At 49.9% G+C, this 18,816-nt stretch overlaps 1 long non-coding RNA gene across 1 annotated transcript; it reads right to left on the reverse strand.

Annotated features, from left to right (window-relative positions):
• Nucleotides 1-2,124: 2,124 nt before the first annotated feature.
• Nucleotides 2,125-11,896, reverse strand: LOC121498201. Its single transcript, XR_005989635.1, has 3 exons — nt 11,604-11,896; nt 3,281-3,454; nt 2,125-2,410 (listed from the first exon to the last, which is right to left on the reverse strand). It is a non-coding gene; the product is annotated as an uncharacterized LOC121498201 (long non-coding RNA).
• Nucleotides 11,897-18,816: the final 6,920 nt, after the last annotated feature.

An 18,816-nucleotide genomic window follows, 5' to 3' on the forward strand; every position in this document is an offset into this window, starting at 1 on the left:
TACAGGTCAAGGACCCACCCTTTAGTGACAGCTGGCCCAAGCCTTCCAACTTGGGTTGTCCCAAGTCATGGAGGCTGATTTATTAAGCCATGCCTATCCTATAGCCAGCTCCAAGGGAGTGCCTTGCTGGGTTAAACTCACATGTTTCATCCAGTTAAAAAAAAAAAAAGGCCACCAATCCTTGCAATGGTCATTCAGATACGCAATGCTTTTTCCTGGCTCCAGACTTTATCTCTGCTGTTTCCTCTGCCTCTATTGCTTTTTCTTGAGATCTGCACGTGGAAGTCTCTCCACATCAGGTAGATCTCAAGTAGCACTTCCTTAGGCCTTTTTTGTTGTTGTTGTTGTCTATTTATTCATGAGAGACACAGAGAGAAGCAGAGACACAGGCAGAGGGAGAAGCAGGCTGTATGCAGGGAGCCCGATGGGGGACTTGATCCCAGGACTCCAGGATCATGCCCCGAGCCAAAGGCAGAGGCCCAACCACCGGGCCACCCAGGTGCCCCTCCTTAGGCCTTTTTGACCATCAAGAACACCTTTCTCTTCCTTTCTCTTTCTTCCTTATACTTATTTCAATCTGCAACCTTTAAAATTTTTTTTTATTATTATATTTTAAGATTTTATTTATCCATTCATTCATGAGAGGCACAGGGAGAGGGGCAGAGACATAGACAAAGGGAGAAGCAGGCTCCCCACAGGGAGCTCAATGCGGGTCTCCATTCCGGGACCGGGATCACGCCCTGAGCCAAAGGCAGACACTCAATTGCTGAGCCCCCCAGTTCGGGGGGGCTTGAACTCTCCACTCTGAGATCAGGCGTTGCATGCTCTACCAAGTCTGCCAGGTGCCCCAAAATGGAAGTGGCTATCACGTGGGTAATGGATTGCAAAAGCGTTGATGGAGGAGCAAATGCAAGAATGAGTCCAGAAGCCTGCTCTCATCAGGATGCTAATGGGCCATCCTTGGGTCAGGTTTCCACCTTATCCCAGTGGATGGCTGCCCCAAACAAAGAACCACCTACCCTGTTGCCACAGAACCAACAGGTTTCAGCTTGAAGAAGTCATGTGACTGACACTAAGAGGTATTTCAGAATTTCTTCGGGACTAAAATTCCTGTTTCTTTGTATCTGCCTCGGAGATGTACTTGGTTTGTATGTGGTTGTTGGATTGGATTCCAGTCTTCGCTAATATTGTCCGCTGCCTCTTCCCACACTTGTCTTTTCTCCTCCCTTTCTCCCTTCCCAGCCCTAGCCTGTGAGTCAAGATTCACCTCCAGGAATGCATCCCTCCCCAGGCCCTACTGGTCTCTGAGCTCTCAGAGCCGTTTCTTCATTGTACTCATTTTAGCCTTTTTCTACACATACTCATGTGGTTCGTGCCTTATCTCCCTAATTAGGTTGTCTGATTCTAGAGGGTGGGAGCTTTTCCACAACTTTAGAGCTGGAAGGAATTGTAATGTTTATCCCTTAGTACATCCTCTCACTAACGCCTGTGTCACTTTATGACATCTCTGACAACTTCTGCTTTGGTCTCTTGAGGACCTCTGGTGCTGGGGCCTTCCTTACCTGAAGATGTCTGGCTCAGTGTAGGAATATAGGAAGGTGTTAAATACGGAGCACCTGGGGGGTTCTGTCAGAAGAGCCTGCAACTCTTGATCTCAGGGTTGTGAGTTCAAGCCCCACATTGAGTGTGGAGCCCACTTAAAATAAATAAATATACTTTTTAAAAAGAGATGTTAAATACAGTGTTGTTGAATTCAAGCTACTTCTCCCTTAAGGCTGAGTCAGACCTTGGCTGGGTGTGGGATGCAGAAGAGAGAGAACATTGAGGAATGAACAATGTTTTGGCTAAAAATGTTGGGGAATGTTTCCAACAATCTTATGTCCAGGCTATAATTCATGTGCTGTGATTCAGCTCTTGCCCAGTGTTATTTAGGGTAAGTGAATTATAAAACATCAACTCAAATACCTCTTTCTTTCTCCCTTAGGAGAGGCTCTGAGGGTAATTGTTCCGGATGACTTTCAACAAGGGGCTGGATGAGCATCTTATCCATACAGCTAGCACTTGTCAGGAGCTGGGCAGCTTACCAAGCCCTTTCCAAGACTTCAGCTCATTAGAAAAAAAAAATTTTTTTTTTAAGTTTTAAAAGTTTTATTTATTTAAGTTATCTCTACAACCAAAGTGGGGCTCGAACTCACGACCCCCAGATCAAGGGTCGCATAGCTCTTCTAATGAAGCCAGCCAGGTGCCCCTCAATAGAACTTTTGGATTGGGGCAGCATTACCCTAACTTTATAAAGGAGGAAACTGAGATCTGAATTCAGTTCTGAGGATGGCAGAGCCGGTGCTCAAACCCTAGTCTTCAAGGTCTGAAGTCCAGTGCTTTGTTTTCACTAAGGTAGACAGTCATTCATCTAAAAAACAAAACAAAACAAAAAAAAACCACTGACACTTTATTTATTTTAAAGATTTTATTTATTTATTCATGAGAGACACACAGAGAGGTAGAGACACAGGCAGAGGGAGAAGCAGGCTCCCTGTGGGGATCCTGATATAAGACTCGATCCCAGGGGGATCCCTGGGTGGCTCAGCGGTTTAGCGCCTGCCTTTGGCCCAGGGCGTGATCCTGGGGACCCGGGATCGAGTCCCACGTTGGGATCCTTGCATGGAGCCTGCTTCTCCCTCTGCCTGTGTCACTGCCTCTCTCTGTCTCTCATGAATGAATAAATAAAATCTTAAAAAAAAAAAAAAAAAAAAAAAACTCGATCCCAGGACTCCAGGACCATGCCCTGGGCCAGTGGCAGGTGCTAAACCACTGAGCCACCCAGGTGTCCCCCCAGTGACACTTTAAATAGAGTGGGGATCCTTGGGTGGATCAGCGGTTTAGCGCCTACCTTTGGCCCAGGGCGCGATCCTGGAGTTCTAGGATCGAGTCCCGCGTCGGGCTCCCGGCATGGAGCCTGCTTCTCCCTCTTCCTGTGTCTCTGCCTCTCTCTCTCTCTCTCTCTCTCTCTCTCTCTCTATGTCTATCATAAATAAATAAATTAATTAAAAAAAATAGAGTTCATTCTGTCTTACAAAGGCTGCATTTGGCCCTGGAGAAAGGATCAGGGTCAGCGACTAGGTATGGATGCAGATTCCTCCAATACCAGAAATCCCAGATAAATGGCAGGGGCCAGCCAAATACTTCTCTAGTCTTCCTGTCTCCAATCTCCCCCTCTGTCTACTTGAGAAGTAAGCAAATTCCTCAAATTCCGCCTGCCCCATTTCTGTGAAATGCTTACCTGTGTGCTAGGATTGGCCTATGTGTCCAATGGGGGCTGCTTTCCCAGGAGGCATGACTTCAGGGGCTCCTGGACACTGCTACTGGCTGCCTCCCCCATCGCACCCCACTCAACAGCTAGCTCAGCTGAAATGTCACTGCTAGAGCTTCTCTCCTTTTGCTTGAAGTGTGATCCCTGTTAAATTCAGAAACATGTTGGGAGTGGTGTCATTTTAACACCATTAGCAATCATGAATCTGGGTGAATGAATTTCAGAGTCTTTCCTAAGAGTACTAGGTTGTTTTTTTTTTCCCCCATGGAAAAATTAAACAAATCACACGAGTCATAAATATTAATTGCAGAAAAGGAAGCCTACCAGTAAGATCAGGAAAGAGTCCCTCCCAGGGCAGACCCACAACCTGAAAGGGTGGCAGCACCAACGTGCACAAAGACAGACTGGTGAGTGAATGGTACTGGGATCATCTGTAGCCCGTTTGGAAAGAAACACAATGGAGCTTATCTCACTACAGGAATACAAAAATCAATCCAGATATTAAGTACGAAAGCAAAACCTTTAAAACTCTCAGAAAAATATAGGATGATTGTTATGAGCTCAGGGTAAAAAGAAGGGTCTCTTTTTTTTTTTTTTAAAGATTTTATTTATTTATGAGAGAGTGAGCAGGAGCTGGGGGAGGGGTAGAGGGAGAAAAAGACTCCTGCTGAGTGGGGAGCCCAATAAGGGGCTTGATTCCAGGATCCCGGGATCATGAACCGAGATGCAGGCAGATGCTTAGCCAACTGAGCCACCCAGGTGCCTCATAATGATAGGTTTCTAAAGATTAAACAAATAAACATACAACAAGACACAGACCATAAAGGAAAGAATACATTAGCTCCATCAAAACTAATCAAAGGCTATCTTAAAACAGAGCATCTCAACTCTGGCTGCACGTAAGAATCAGCTGAGGAGCTTTTAAAAAATCCTAGTATCCCATCCCTTCTGGGAGTAGGCCCTAGATACAACCTCACCTCAAACATTTGCAAGGTCTAGAACAAGAGTACCAGTGTGTGAGGGGGCGCCTGGGTGTTCCAGTTGGTTGAGCATCTGCCTTCAGCTCAGGTGGTGATCTCAGGGTCCAGGGATAGAGGCCCACATCGGGCTCTCTGCTCAGGGAGGGGCCTGCTTCGCACTACTCTCCTCACTTGTGATCACACTCTCACATGCTCTGTCTCAAATAAATAAAATCTTAAAAACAACAACAATTTGGGTACCTGGAGCCAGGTGAAGGAATGAGACTATAGGCTTTGCAGGTGGGTGGGGGGCATATCCCTCTGGCTGTGTGGACTTGCTACTGAGCAGGGTCTTTTATTTTTTATTTTATTTTTTTTTAATTTTTATTTATTTATGATAGTCACACAGAGAGAGAGAGAGAGAGAGAGGCAGAGACACAGGCAGAGGGAGAAGCAGGCTCCATGCACTGGGAGCCCGACATGGGACTCGATCCCGGGTCTCCAGGATCGTGCCCTGGGCCAAAGGCAGGCGCCAAACTGCTGCACCACCCAGGGATCCCGAGCAGGGTCTTTTAAAGTAGAACCCAGGGCAGGGGTCCTTCCTACCTTGGTTTTAGGATGGAACTGCTTGAGCACCTGTACTCTTTTTTGTTAACTCTTTACTGATTTTTATTTCTTATTTTATTTATTCATTTTTTTCTTTACTGATGTTTAAATATACAGATACACATATAGAAAAGTACAAAAATCATAGGTATACAGCTTGATGAATTTTCACAAATATATTAATTAAGGATATATGTATTTATGTGCCCCTCCCATCACGGCGTTCACTCTTTCTCTCTGCACTTGCTCACTCTCTTTCTAAAATAAATAAATAAATCTTTTTAAAAAATCAATTCAATGTAAAGAGGTTAATGTCTTAACTATTAAAAAACTGGTTACAAATAAAATGCATTCAACATACAATTTGAGTGCTATATAAGTCCAAAGCACGAGAAGGGACAGCTCCCTAAAATGTCCCTCTGGGATGGGACACAACAGTGTGCTGTGTACTCTTCAACCTTTTCTATAGGTAGTAGTATGATTATGGATTTTTGCTAAAATGAGATTGTTCTAGATAAACCCTTCTGAACCTTGTTTTTTTTTTCCACCTAGCAATGATCTCTTAAATAGATTTTCCCCTCATAATGCCATGCTTCAGAGAGAAGAGCAGTTGGAGATGGAGAACACCTTCCCCTTTCCTCCCCACACACTCATCTCTGAAAATCCAGCCCACGTATCACCTCTGTGAATCCATAGGATGCCAGGGTTAGGGAGACCCCAGAGATTTGCCAATCTGTCCCTCCCCCCATGTTACGAATAGGGAAACTGAGCCTTGGGAAAGAGTTGCATTTGGCCCAAGGTTACTTGGCAGCAGCTGAGCGAGGACCGGAGCCCTGGAGCAGGGCTCTGCACTTCCTTCATACAAGCTGCTTCTCTGGGAACCATCATGCACTATTTCTTATCACGAAATCCCATTGTATATGCGTATGCACCTGCTGTCACATCCACGAGGATATCCTGTGTCTACTCATTGAACCAAAATGTATGGAGCACCTACCATGTGCCAGAAAGCAGTGACATGGACGGAGGAGGCTCCCATCTTGTGGCACTTAAATTCTAAAGGGGACAGTTGGCCAATAAAGAAACAAGGCGATTTCTGGCAGAGATAAATGTGGAGGAGAAAACAAAATAGGTGTGTGGTGTGAGAGAGAACGAGCAGACAGGATTGGGCCCCAACCATCGCACACTGTGGCTTGCAGTCCCAGGTCGGAGTGAGAGAAGACACCCACCAGCCAACCCTAAATTTGTGTCTGCTTACCACACAGCCTGCGATCTGCTGTGCACGAATATTTTTATAATTCCCATCACCGTCCAACTAGCATAATCGCATCGTGACTGGTGTGTGTCTTAAAAGGGTCAATTTGTTTAATGTAAACATTTAAAATGTATTGTGATTTTGGTAAAGCCACGTTAGCATTTCTTCATTTGGTAACGTATTGGGAGCACCCCTCACCCCTACCCCTGAATGGAAGGATTCCAGGGTTCTCTTGGGACCCTAACTTGGAGGTACATGTGCTTTCTGGACTTGTAATTGTACATTGTCAACTCCCTGCAGGCAGGAGGAAGTCTTAATGTTCTGCCCACAGCTGCATTAATATTTTTTTGGGGAAAAAAAAAATATTTGTTGGGGGAGATCATTATCAAAGAGAAGGTCAGGGATCCCTGGGTGGCGCAGTGGTTTAGCGCCTGCCTTTGGCCCAGGGCGCGATCCTAGAGACCCGGGATCGAATCCCACGTCGGGCTCCCGGTGCATGGAGCCTGCTTCTCCCTCTGCCTGTGTCTCTGCTTCTCTCTCTCACTGTGTGCCTATCATAAATAAATAAAATTTAAAAAAAAAAAAAAAAAGAGAAGGTCACCACTGTGCCCTGTAGCCTGTGTGGGATAAAGAGGCAGGTACATTACCCAACAGACACAGCTAGACTGGGGACTTCTTTCCCCAGAATGCTCAGAGAACATACCCAGCTGTCCCCCTGCAGGGGTTTTGTTTACTCTGTCCTGAGTGTACAGCCAGGACAGAGTGGGAGCCCACGAAGTCGGAGCCATGGAGAGAGACCCCAGTTTCCCAGAGACAAGCCTATAAGTTGAGAGGTGACAGGCTGATCGCGGGGACAAGCCCCTGGTATCGGCAGGGCTTCTCACTTGTTCCTAAGGAGACAGTATAGAGTCGAGGCATTTGGTTTCTGAAGCAGATTACCTATTTTCCACCGCTAGTCCCTGGTGTCAGACACTGTTTCCACTGTGCGTGTGGGAGAAGAAAATACGAAATAGGCTTGGCCAGGTGCAGTGGCACCTGGCCCGTGGGCCAGAGGGGGCCTGTGGCTGGCTGCTCTGTTACAAGCCAGCTAGCCCACACATCGCCCTCTTATTTGTTTTCTATTTTCAGTTTCTACGAATACATGTTTGTCTGAATCTGTCCAGGTTGCTGTAACAAAATACCATAGACTGGATCGCTTATAAGCAACAGAAATTTATTTTCTATGGTTCTGGACACTGGGTAGTCTAAGATCAAGGCACCAGCAGATTTGGTGTCTGCTGAGGACCTGCTTCCTAGTTCATAGACAAGTATTTTTTTTTTTAAAGATTTATTTATTTATTTATGATAGAGAGAGAGAGAGAGAAAGAGAGAGAGAGGCAGAGACACAGGAGGAGGGAGAAGCAGGCTCCATGCAGGGAGCCCGACGTGGGACTCGATCCCGGGACTTCAGGATTGCGCCCTGGGCCAAGGGCAGGCGCCAAACCGCTGAGCCACCCAGGGATCCCTAGACAAGTATTTTTTTTGCTATATCCTCACATGGAAGAAGGGGTGAGGAATCTCTCTGGGGCCTCTTCTTAAACGGGCACTCATCCCCTCATCCCATCAGCCTTTGTGATCTGATCACCTTTAAAATGCCCCATGTCCACACGCCATCACATTGGGGTTGGGATTTCAACACATACATTTGGTGGGGGTGGAGGGGGGGTCATGAACATTCAGTCCATTGCAATGTTCATTGTGAAAAATCAAAACAATATGTATTTTAAAGTAGGAAAATTATAATCTCTAATTTTTTGCTATGATAAATAATGCTGAAATAAATGTCCATATATATCTGTCCATCTGTATATACATAATAGGAGTCTGGATGATGTTTTTTTAAGTTTTTTGTTTGTTTTGTTTTAGAGAGAGGACCAGTGCAGGGGCATGTGGGGAAGGCAGAGGGAGAGGGAGAGGAAGAGCAAGAGAATCCCAAGAAGGCTCCAAGTTCAGCAGAGCCCAAAGTGGGGCTCAATTCCTTGACCTTGAGATCATGACCTGAGCAGAAACCAAAAGACATATGCTTAATCAAATGAGGCCCCCAGGTGCCCCAAGATTTTTTTTTATTTTTATGCAATCTCTACACCCAACATCGGACTTGAACCCACAACTCCAAGATTAAGAGTCCCATGCTCCATGAGCTGAGCCAGCCAGGTGCTCCCTGGATGATTATTCTTTTAAAAACACTTACTTTTGGGTGATGAACATTATTTATTTACTTATTTATAGATTTATTTTTATTTATTTATGATAGACATAGAGAGAGAGAGAGAGAGGCAGAGACACAGGCAAGGGAGAAGCAGGCTCCATGCCAGGAGCCCGATGTGGGACTCGATCCCAGGACCCCAGGATTGCGCCCTGGGCCAAAGGCAGGCGCGAAACCGCTGAGCCACCCAGGGATCCCCGAATTTATTTATTTTTAAAAGATTTTATTTATTTATTCATTAGAGTCATAGAGAGAGAAGCAGAGACACAGGCAGAGGGAGAAGCAGACTCTTCCACTTCAGACTCATTGGTTCAACATTTGCGTATTAACAAGATCTCCAGGATTTTGTAGGCACATTTTAGTCTGAGAAATGTTGAGAAGTGGAAGACTGAGGCACCTGGATGGCTCGGTCAGTAAAGTATCTGCCTTTGATTCAGGTCATGATCTCAGGGTCCTGGGATCGAGCCCTGCATGGGGCTCCCTGCTCAGTGGGGAGTCTGCTTCTCCCTCTCCCTGCTGCTCCCCTTGCTTGTACTCTCTCTCTCTGTGTCAATGAATGAATAAAAATATTTTTTAAAAAATTAAGTGGAAGATTAAGAGGCAGATAGAGTTATCTCTCTGCTCACCTCTCAGAGATTGGAGAGGGTGTGACCTAAAACATTCTTCTGGATTGAGTCTGGTCTTGTTGTCTAAACTATCAATTTTAGGATACTCATCCTCTTAGGGAGAGAACTCACAAGACCAGATCATTTCCCTCGTGTGTTTTTCTTTTTCTTTTTTTTTAAGATTTTATTTATTTATTCATGAGAGACACAGAGAGAGAGAGGCAGAGACACAGGCAGAGGGAGAAAGCAGGCTTCATTCAGGGAGCCTGATTCGGGAATATGATCCTGGGACTCCAGGATCACGCCCTGGGCAGAAAGCGGGTGCTAAACCACTGAGCACCCCAGGGATCCCCCTCCCTGGTGTGTTTTTCCAACCAGGTGTGGAAACCTAGGCTGCCTTAGGATCTTGAGCTGTCAGGGCTGGGAAAGGCCAGAGATGTCTTCAATCCAGCTCAGCTGCTGCCCTGCCCACCCTTGCCCCTCCCCCATATCACTGGTGAGGCCCTGAGAAGGATGATAATTTGCTTAGTTTCCTGCCCACGTACTGGTGGCCTTGGTTCTGACTCCCAGCCCATCATTCCCTGTTTCAAAGTTTGGGCCACTACCTTTTTTCTATAGATTCAGCTCATCTTTTCAGAAAAAATTATTATTATTTTTTAAATTATTTATTTATTTATGATAGTCACACAGAGACAGAGAGAGAGAGAGGCAGAGACACAGGCAGAGGGAGAAGCAGGCTCCATGCACCGGGAGCCCAACGTGGGATTCGATTCCGGGTCTCCAGGATCGCGCCCTGGGCCAAAGGCAGGCGCTAAACTGCTGCGCCACCCAGGGATCCCCAGAAAAAATTATTTTTAAAATATTGGTTTATTATAAACGAAGTATGTGCCTACTGGAAAGAATTCAAATGACATAAAAATTTCCCCAACAACTCTGTTCTAAGGTATCTATCCAAGAGAAAGGAAAACAGGTCACACGAAATACCTGTACGTGAATGTCCACAGCAGCACTATTTGTAAGAGCCAAAAATGGAAATAACCCAAGCGCCCACCAGCTGATGAATGAAGAAACAAAATGTTGTATTCATACAATGGAATATTTGACAATACAAAAGGACAAAGCACTGATATACGCTACCACATGTGTGTGCCTTGAACACATGCTGAGTGTAAGAGGCCAGTCCTAAAAGACCACGTATGATTCCACTTATAGAAATGACCAGATTAAGGCAAACCCAATGAAACAGAAAGTAGATTAGTGGTTGCCAGGGGCTGGTGGGTGGGGGAAATGGGAAGTGACTACTCGGGGGTGTGGGGTTTCCTTTTGAGGGGGGGTGTTGGGTTTCCTTTTGGGGTGATTAAGATGTTCTGAAATTAGACACTGGTCATAGCTGTACAACTCTGTGAATACACCAAAAACTACTTGTGAAAAAAACCCTTTAAAAGGGTGATTTTTTTGGGGGGGGGGAATAAAAGGGTGAATTTTATGGTTGGTCAGTAAAGCTATTCTTGGGCAGCCCCCGTGGCTCAGCGGTTTAGTGCTGCCTTCAGCCCAGGGCGTGATCCTGGAGACCTGGGATCGAGTTCCATGTCGGGCTCCTTGCATGGAGCCTGCTTCTCCCTCTCCCTGTGTCTCTGTCTCTGTGTCTCTGTCTCTGTCATGAATGAATAAATAAAATCTTTAAAAAAATGGGGATCCCTGGGTGGCTCAGTGGTTTAGCACCTGCCTTTGGCCCAGGGTGTGATCCTGGAGTCCTGGGATCGAGTCCCACATCAGGCTCCCTGTAGGGGAGCTTCTCCCTCTGCCTGTGTCTCTGCCCCTCCCCCCCCCCGTCTCTCATGAATAAATAAAATATTTTTTAAAAAAGCTATTCTTAAAAGAAAAAAAAAAACGGTAGAAGGAAGAAAGTAAAATAATCTTTAAGTCACCCTGCCCCAAGTTGCTAACTCATTCCTGCCATAAATAATCAGCCTGCGGGCTGAGGACTCAACATGAAACAAACCTTGTCCTAAGAGCAATGTCACCCCCGTATCCGGAGCCCCAGGGCCAGCGCCCACCGGCTGCAGAGTTTCCACCACTGATGCCAGAGCCCGTCCCCCCTCGCTCTCTGCCACCCCAGCGCCCGCCAGCCACTGCGCCCCCCTGGTGACAGCCACCTCCACCCCCACCTCCCCAGGCAGCTGCACGTGGCACGAGAAGGACCCGCCGCCTTGCCAGCAGGCTCGCCCTACATTCACGACACGAGGCCCCAGTGGCGCTTCGTGCTGCCGGGTGCCACCGTCATTCACTCCACATGAGTGTCGCACGGCCTCTGTAACACGGGGACAGCGATATTTCTGCCTCTCGGGTGTTGGCTCCCTGAGCACCAGGCAGCGGGCTCCGGTTGGGGGCGGCCCTCGGCTTAAGGTCTCTGGTCTGCAGTCTGAGGTCCCCGGGGACCTGGCCTCTGGGCAGCCACCGGGTCTTGGCGGCCACGGATCATCCTCCCGAGGCTGGAGGGGACGAGGCTCAGGGCAGGGAGCTGGGCCGTAGGAGAGGGAAGGTCACAACTTCCTGCAGCCAACGACGTCCCACGTGGTGCGTCAAGCCTGAGTCAGACCACGGAGCCCAAATGGAAACTTACCAGGGCCTCAGAGCGGGCGTGTGCCGAGTCGGGGTGCAGGCCGCGACACCCCAGCCTGGAGAGAGGAGGCCGGCTGCCCCAGGAATCCGGGCTGTGCCTCCCTCCAGGGAGCTGGATCGAAGCCCAGGGGAAGGAGGAAGTGTGAACACGGCTCCCCAGTGACTCACTTCGCCCATCTGGGGCAAGTCAACTCTCAGCCCTGCCGGAAGCCCGCTCGCCTCCCACCCAGGGGATCATCGCCCCGGGTCAGCGCATTCGAAACACTCCCCCCAGTCCACCTGCACCCTGCCGTCCTCCACCTGGGTGTGGGGGTGTTGAGATGCTTGCAGGTGCCTGCCCGGGCCTAGAAGTAGGTCTTAGCAGAGACAACAGAGGGGGTGGGAGCAGCGGGAAAAGCCCTGTTCTGGAAGTCAGGACACCTGGGGCTCTGCCCTGGGCCTGTGAGGTCTTACAGCCTCTCCGGGCTCCCATCTCCACTTCTTTGAGAATGAGAATGGGAAGCTGGACTCCATGTCCTACCGGCCCCATCGGCTCTGGAATCTGCCAGGGCTTGGGGTTCCTCTGTCTTCAAGGGAAAAAACCCACCCTCTCCCCCAGGGCGAGAGGCCCTTGCTGATTTGGTCCTGCCTCTAGGGACCTCCTCCTCCCTCCTCTCATACCCCCAGCAACATTCAGCTGTGCCTAGCTAAGAGAGCAAGCACCCAGAATGCCCTCAGCACAGCGCCTTCGCTGGCTGACACCAGCTCATCCCTTGGGCCCCCCCTCGGACGCTACTCTTTCTTCGGCCTTCCTCTCTAGGCCCTCCAGCCGCGGCATCCTCCAGCAGGGGCTGTTCTCTTCTCTCTCTTCCATTAAATTGACCTCCCTGTGAGGGTAAGGACCCACATAGAGAGGACTCAAAGAATATTTTATGAATGAATGAATGAATGAATGAACTAATGAATGAAGTGGAAGCTCCAGGCAAGTGGAGCTATGGTTTGCTTCCTCCACACGGGGCCTATGTGAGGCTACCCCAGAGCTCTTCCCTGCCAAGGAGGGGGTGCTGATTGGAGGGGGTGCAGATTTTCAAGGGAGGTTCCAGCTGGCTTCTGGCCATGCCACAGCCCCAGGCTGCCTGACCCATGACTCACGGGCCCCAGAGTTTTCTCAGCCCTCTCCAGCCTTCTTCTTTTCTTCTTCTTCTTCTTCTTTTTAAAGATTTTATTTATTTACTCATGAGACACACAGAGGCAGAGACACAGGCAGAGGGAGAAGCAGTCTCCCTGCAGGGAGCCCAAAGCGGGTTTCCATCCCAAGATCCTGGATCACGACCTGAGCCAAAGGGCCTAACCATCTGAACAACCCAGGTGCCCCCTAAGGAGAAACTTTTAACCTGGGAACAGTTTCAGATAAACAGAAATGCTCAAAGATCACACAGTTTCTTTACACCCTTCCCAGTTTCCCTTCTGTTAACGTCTTACACAACCACGGCACATTGGCTAAAGGGAGGAAACCAGCGCTGGTAAGATGCTACTCACTCAACTCAGACTTCATTCGATTTCACCATTTTTTCCACTAACGTCCTTTTTCCATCTCGGGATCCCATCCAGGGAGCCCCACTGCATGTAGTCACATGCTATTTAATCCCCTTAAATGTGATGATGAAAGTGGAGTTATCTTCATCCAACAGATGAAGGAAGAAGAGACTGGGGGGCGCCTGGGTGGCTCGGTCGGTTAATCATCCGACTCTTGATTTCAGCTCAGGCCATGATCTCAGGGTCATGGGATCAAGCCTTGCGTGGGGCTCTGCACTCAGCATGGAGTCTGCTTATCCCTTTCCCTCTGCTCCCCACCCTGCCCCCCTGAAATAAAATCTTAAAGCAAACAAAAACCCCAAATATACAACAAGGTATTGTTTAATAAAAGGAAGCGACTGGGGGAGGTGAGTGACCCGCCCAGTCACAGCCCGAAGGCCAGGGCAGGGGCAGACAGGGACTCAGAGCCAGAAGCCACCGGTAGTGCGGCCCACCCTGGCCCCTCGTCTGGAGGATGGGTAGTCAGTCACTTGGAGGCAAGAGCGAGGACGGAATGAGATCACGTCTGCAGGCGTCTTCCTGCCCACAAAACGGGAGCTGTTGTTATTATGACCGTCAGCACCATCATTACGGAGGGGCCCAGACCTCCTCAGGACTCCAGGTTCTTTGTTAAGGATTCTGTTTAGACGAGCCCCTGACAATCCTTGGGCGCTTTTCCTGGGGAAGAAGATAGGCCTTCCAGAACTCGCTTTTTTTTTTTTTTTTTTTTTTAATTCCTGAGAGACACAGAAAGGCAGAGGGAGAAGCAGGCTCCCTGTGGGGAGCACGATGCAGGACTCGATCCCAGGACCCCGGGATCACGACCTGAGCCAAAGGCAGATGCTCAACCGCTGAGCCCCCCAGGGGCCCCCCAGACTGTGCTTTGACTCGGCCCTTGAGATGAACAAAATCCTAGGGTGCAGTCCCACCGTGGCCACTGGCTGTGTGTCCTTGGGCAAATCATGGCATCCCCTGGGTCTCTGTTTCCTGGCCTGGCCTGCACGATGGGGACCGCAGAGACGTTGGGAGGACTCCGTGGGACAGTAGCCGGGAAGCTGGTCATCCGGGCAGACCTCTGGCCCCCGAGGGTGAGGGGCCGCCAGCCAGGCCGGCGTGGTTCTGGTTCTGGTCCACCCTGTGTGACCCTAGGCAGGCTACATGACCCTGCCAAGACCCAGCTTCTTGTCAGGGATAATCAATCATCCCCAACCTCCCCAGCCTCACCCCAAGCAGCCACTCAGGAAATCAGCTTCCACTCTGCCTCTTACCCTCCGGCCTAAAGAGGTCGTGTCTCAAGGTCAAGTAGCGATGAGAGGCTTAGGCAGGGAGAGAGGCTAGGTCTTATCCCATCCACCTGAGCACAGCCCTCCTCCCCGACTCACTTGGAGGCTCCTGGGCAGCCGCCAGCTGCTTGCTGCATCTGAACTTGCCAAAGAGATGCCCCGCCAGGGAGCCCCCCAGCCCCCCAACTTAACACACCATCTGGGAACACCCGACGAAGGAAGTGCTACAGATAATTTTCCAAAAATGGTAAAATCACGACTCCTATGAAGATATAAAATGAACACGGGTCAGATGTGGTAACTGGCTCCAAGAGGCAACAGACCATTCACGTTTATAGGCCAGAAAATGGAAATAAATGGGCACATGGAGGGAAAACCAGTTTTCCACAAGGGGAGGTGAAGGGGCCTTTACCAGACAAGACAAAATTGGTCAGTTACCTACAATTTACAGTTGTAAAATAATAATGCAAGGCCTGGCTGGCTCAGTTGGTAGAGCAAGCTCCTCTCAGGGTGTGAGTTCGAGCCCCCTGGTTGGGCGTGGAGCCTACTTCAAATTTAAAAAAAGAAAATAAAAGCAAGCAAGAAGCAAGAAAGGAAGGCTAGAATATGATACTCCGGAAGGGTGTGCTGGAGGCAGACATAGTTTTCCACTGAACTATGTGTTTTTTTTCCGCAGAAGGAAGGCCATGAACAGGGTGCACTCCGTGGTCTCTAATCTGATGATCATTCACCAGATGAGTATGACTCATGCACTGTGAATACAAGGTCCTTTCTTTATCTTTTTTTTTTTTTTTAGAAGGTCCTTTCTGAATGAGTTGGGGACATCACTTCTCACTTGCAAGCCAGAGGCCTACAGCCTAAAAGAGGAGTGGCCCAAGACGTTTACGGATTTTTTCAGCAGGATTTTTTCTTTTTTTTTTTCTTTTTAAAGTATAACTGATATACAATATTTCCGCTGGATTTTGGCATCTGTGTTACACAATGGGTTCTAGAACATTCTAGAATGTGGGTGTTTGTGATGTGGATCTGTGACCTGTAATTTACACTGGACCTGGTCTGGTACTGACTCTGCTACGCAGCCCTGGGCAGTTACACCATCTCTCTGATGTGCAGCTTCCTTGTCTTTGAACTGGGATTTTTAAAAAAAGATTTTATTTTATTTATTTTTTTTTTTTTAAATTTTTATTTATTTATGATAGTCACAGAGAGAGAGAGAGAGGCAGAGACACAGGCAGAGGGAGAAGCAGGCTCCATGCACCGGGAGCCTGACGTGGGATTCGATCCCGGGTCTCCAGGATCGCGCCCTGGGCCAAAGGCAGGCGCCAAACCGCTGCGCCACCCAGGGATCCCAAAAAAAGATTTTATATATTTATTCATGAGAGAGAGAGAGAGACAGAGACATAGGCAGAGGGAGAAGCAGGCTCCATGCAGGAAGCCCGATGTGGGACTCCATCCCAGGTCTCCAGGGTCATGCCCTGGGCTGAAGGCAGCGCTAAACCACTGAGCCACCTGGGCTGCCCTGAACCGGGATATTAACAGTACCTACTTCATAGATCATTAATTTTTAAAAAATATTTTATTTTTTTATTCATGAGAGACACAGAGAGAGACTGGTGCCCCGGGAACTGTATTTTAAATTATTTTTTTAAAGTGGACTCCATGCCCAAAGTGGGGCTTGAACTCAGGACCCTGAGATCAAGAGTCACATGCTCTACTGACTGGGCCAGCCAGGTATTCCTGAGAACTGTATTTTATTTTATTTTTTAAAAAGATGTACTGATCTATCCGAGAGAGAGAGAGAGAGAGAGAGAGAGAGAGCGAGAGAGCACACGCATGTGAGTGTGGGAGGGGCAGAGAGAACCTTCAAGCAGCCTCCCTGCTGAGTGAGGAGCCCAAAGAGGTGCTGGATCCCAACACGCTTATCACATGACCCTGAGCCAAACCAAGAGTCAGAAGGTTGGCCGACTGAGCCGCCCAGGTGCCCAGACAACTATATTTTAAGTTGATAAAACCATTCGCTGCCAACGTCCTGTGGTCACTGGGGTTCTTTCCCTAACAGCCCAGCCTTCTGTCTCCCGCATCCTGACCCCCTTCTCCTCTCCATTAACCCCTATTTCCACCATTTGTGCCCCTAGCAGAGTAAGGGGCAGCATTCAGCTGCCTGGAGGGGGCTGGGCACCCCTGGGCACCTCGCTATGGCCTTGGGCAAGGGCGACAGGCAGGAAGGCTCCGTGTTACTGCAGCGTCCTGCTCTCCTTTGTCCTCGCGATGTGCTTGCAGAGTCCAGGCTGCCGGCATCGGCTCGGGGGTGCAGCGTGAGCGCTCCGGGGTGGGAGCGTCCGCGCAGGTGGGAGCTGGGGCGCAGGAGGAGCTGTCTCCCAGCGCCGTCTCCCGCCAAGAGGGTGTGTGCCAGCTGCGCGCCACGCACCTCTCCACCTGTCCCATCCCGCGAGGGGCCGCAGGGATCCTTCCCATCTCGCGTGGGAGAAGCTGAGGACCCCACGGGGCGTGAGAACCTCGGTGCCCCGGGCTGAGCGCCCAGCTCGCTGGCCCATGCTGCCCCCTAGTGGCTGGGCACCGCACCTGCCTTCCCGAGGTCCCGGTCACCCAGGGACCCGCCTTCGGGCGCCGGGGCGCGGGGCGACCTCTAGGACTCCCACATCGCTTTAGCAGCCCCTCTCCCCGTCCCTGAGCATTAAATATGCTTATGCACATGCTTAACTGTAAAATATACATAACACGGGGCAGCCCGGGGGGCCCAGCGGTTTAGAGCCGCCTTCCGCCCAGGGCGTGACCCTGGGGTCCCGGGATCGAGTCCCACGTCCGGCATGGACCCTGCTTCTCCCTCTGCCTGTGTCTCTGCTTCTTTCTCTCTCTCTGTGTGTATGTCTCGTGAGTAGATAAATAAAATCTTTAAAAATATATGTACATAACACAAAATGAATCATAACCATTCGAAAGTGTGTCCAGTTTAGTGGCTTTTTTTTAAAGCACCATCGCACTGTGGTTGCACCACTTCCTCCAATGGTTTCCAGAACACTTTGTCCTGCAGACTGAACGTCCGTACTCCTCAAGCAGCTCCCCATCCCCGCCTTCCCCTAGCCCCTAACCAACCGCCCTTCTACTTTGTCTCTCCCAACTGGGCTCCACGGAGGACCTCTCAGAAATGGAATCATTCGGGGCAGCCCAGGTGGCTCAAGCCGTTTAGCACTGCCTTTGGCCCAGGGCCTGATCCTGGAGACCCAGGATCGAGTCCCAAGTCAGGCTCCTTGCATGGCGCCTGCTTCTTCCTCTGCCTGTGTCTCTGCTTCTCTCTCTCCTCTCTGTGTATTCTCAGAAATAAATAAATATTAAAAAAAAAAAAAAAAAAGAAATGGAATCATTCGGTAACGGTCTTTTTGTCACTGGCTCGTCTCACCTTGCAGAAAGCTCCCCAGAAGTGTCCCCGGATGGAATGATTTCTAAACCTGCTGCCTGGAAGACAAGAGCATCCCCAGAATTTCATGCAACACCAGCCCCCCAAACACAACCAGCCAGGATTAGGCCGGAACGCGAGGCATCATAGTGCAAGGTGACCTATCAATGATAGGAAAAACCCAAAACAAGCCGAACGTGGTGACTAAGAGGACAAAGTGGTCCCTGGCAGCCAGGAACCTGCCAGGCCAAGTGGCTCTGGGCCAACTGCAAAAACGGCCAGCACCTGCCCTGAGCCTCTGCCACCTGCCCACCAACCCCTGCTGTCGTGCCACCTCCTGGATATAAATGCATCAGACCTGCTTCTTGATGGCACACGGGGCAAATCCTCACCTCCCTAAATCCTCCCCCAAATCCCTCGGAGTCCCAGAGTCCCAGGAGTCCCTCTAACACTCGTGTCCTGAGAAGCCCGTTTCCCATGCCCTGTGGCCTCCAGTGCTGCAGCGGGCACGGGAACCCCGGCTCCGTCGCTGCGGGCATGTCCCCCCGGGTCTCCGACGTGCATTGCAGGACCAGCGAGGAACACTAAGGGCCGCCAGCCAGCCCTGGGCCAGAACCCTCACCACCCCCACTTCTTTCTTCCGGCCACAGCAAGCCTCTGTGACAGATGTCAGCATCGTTCCCATTTTACAAAGGGGAAGGTCAAGGCTCAGGACTGACCGCTTGTCCGCACGACGTAGCAGGGGCAGGTCTAGCACCGCCAAGGCCAGCGCTCCTTCCTGCCACCGCCCTCTCCGGAGCTGGCCAAGCAAGCCCGGGTGTCGGCGTCCTGTTCGCGCGCAGACAGCACATCCCGAGGGCGGGTGTTGACTCCCCGAAAGGGTCTAGTGGGCCCGGAGGGCCTCGCACTGCAGAGGCTTCCCCCGGGGCCCCGCGGCCCACCCAGCCTCGCTCCCGCGGCCT

The sequence above is a fragment of the Vulpes lagopus genome, chromosome 8 (assembly GCF_018345385.1).
Source record: "Vulpes lagopus strain Blue_001 chromosome 8, ASM1834538v1, whole genome shotgun sequence".
Taxonomy (NCBI): domain Eukaryota; kingdom Metazoa; phylum Chordata; class Mammalia; order Carnivora; family Canidae; genus Vulpes; species Vulpes lagopus.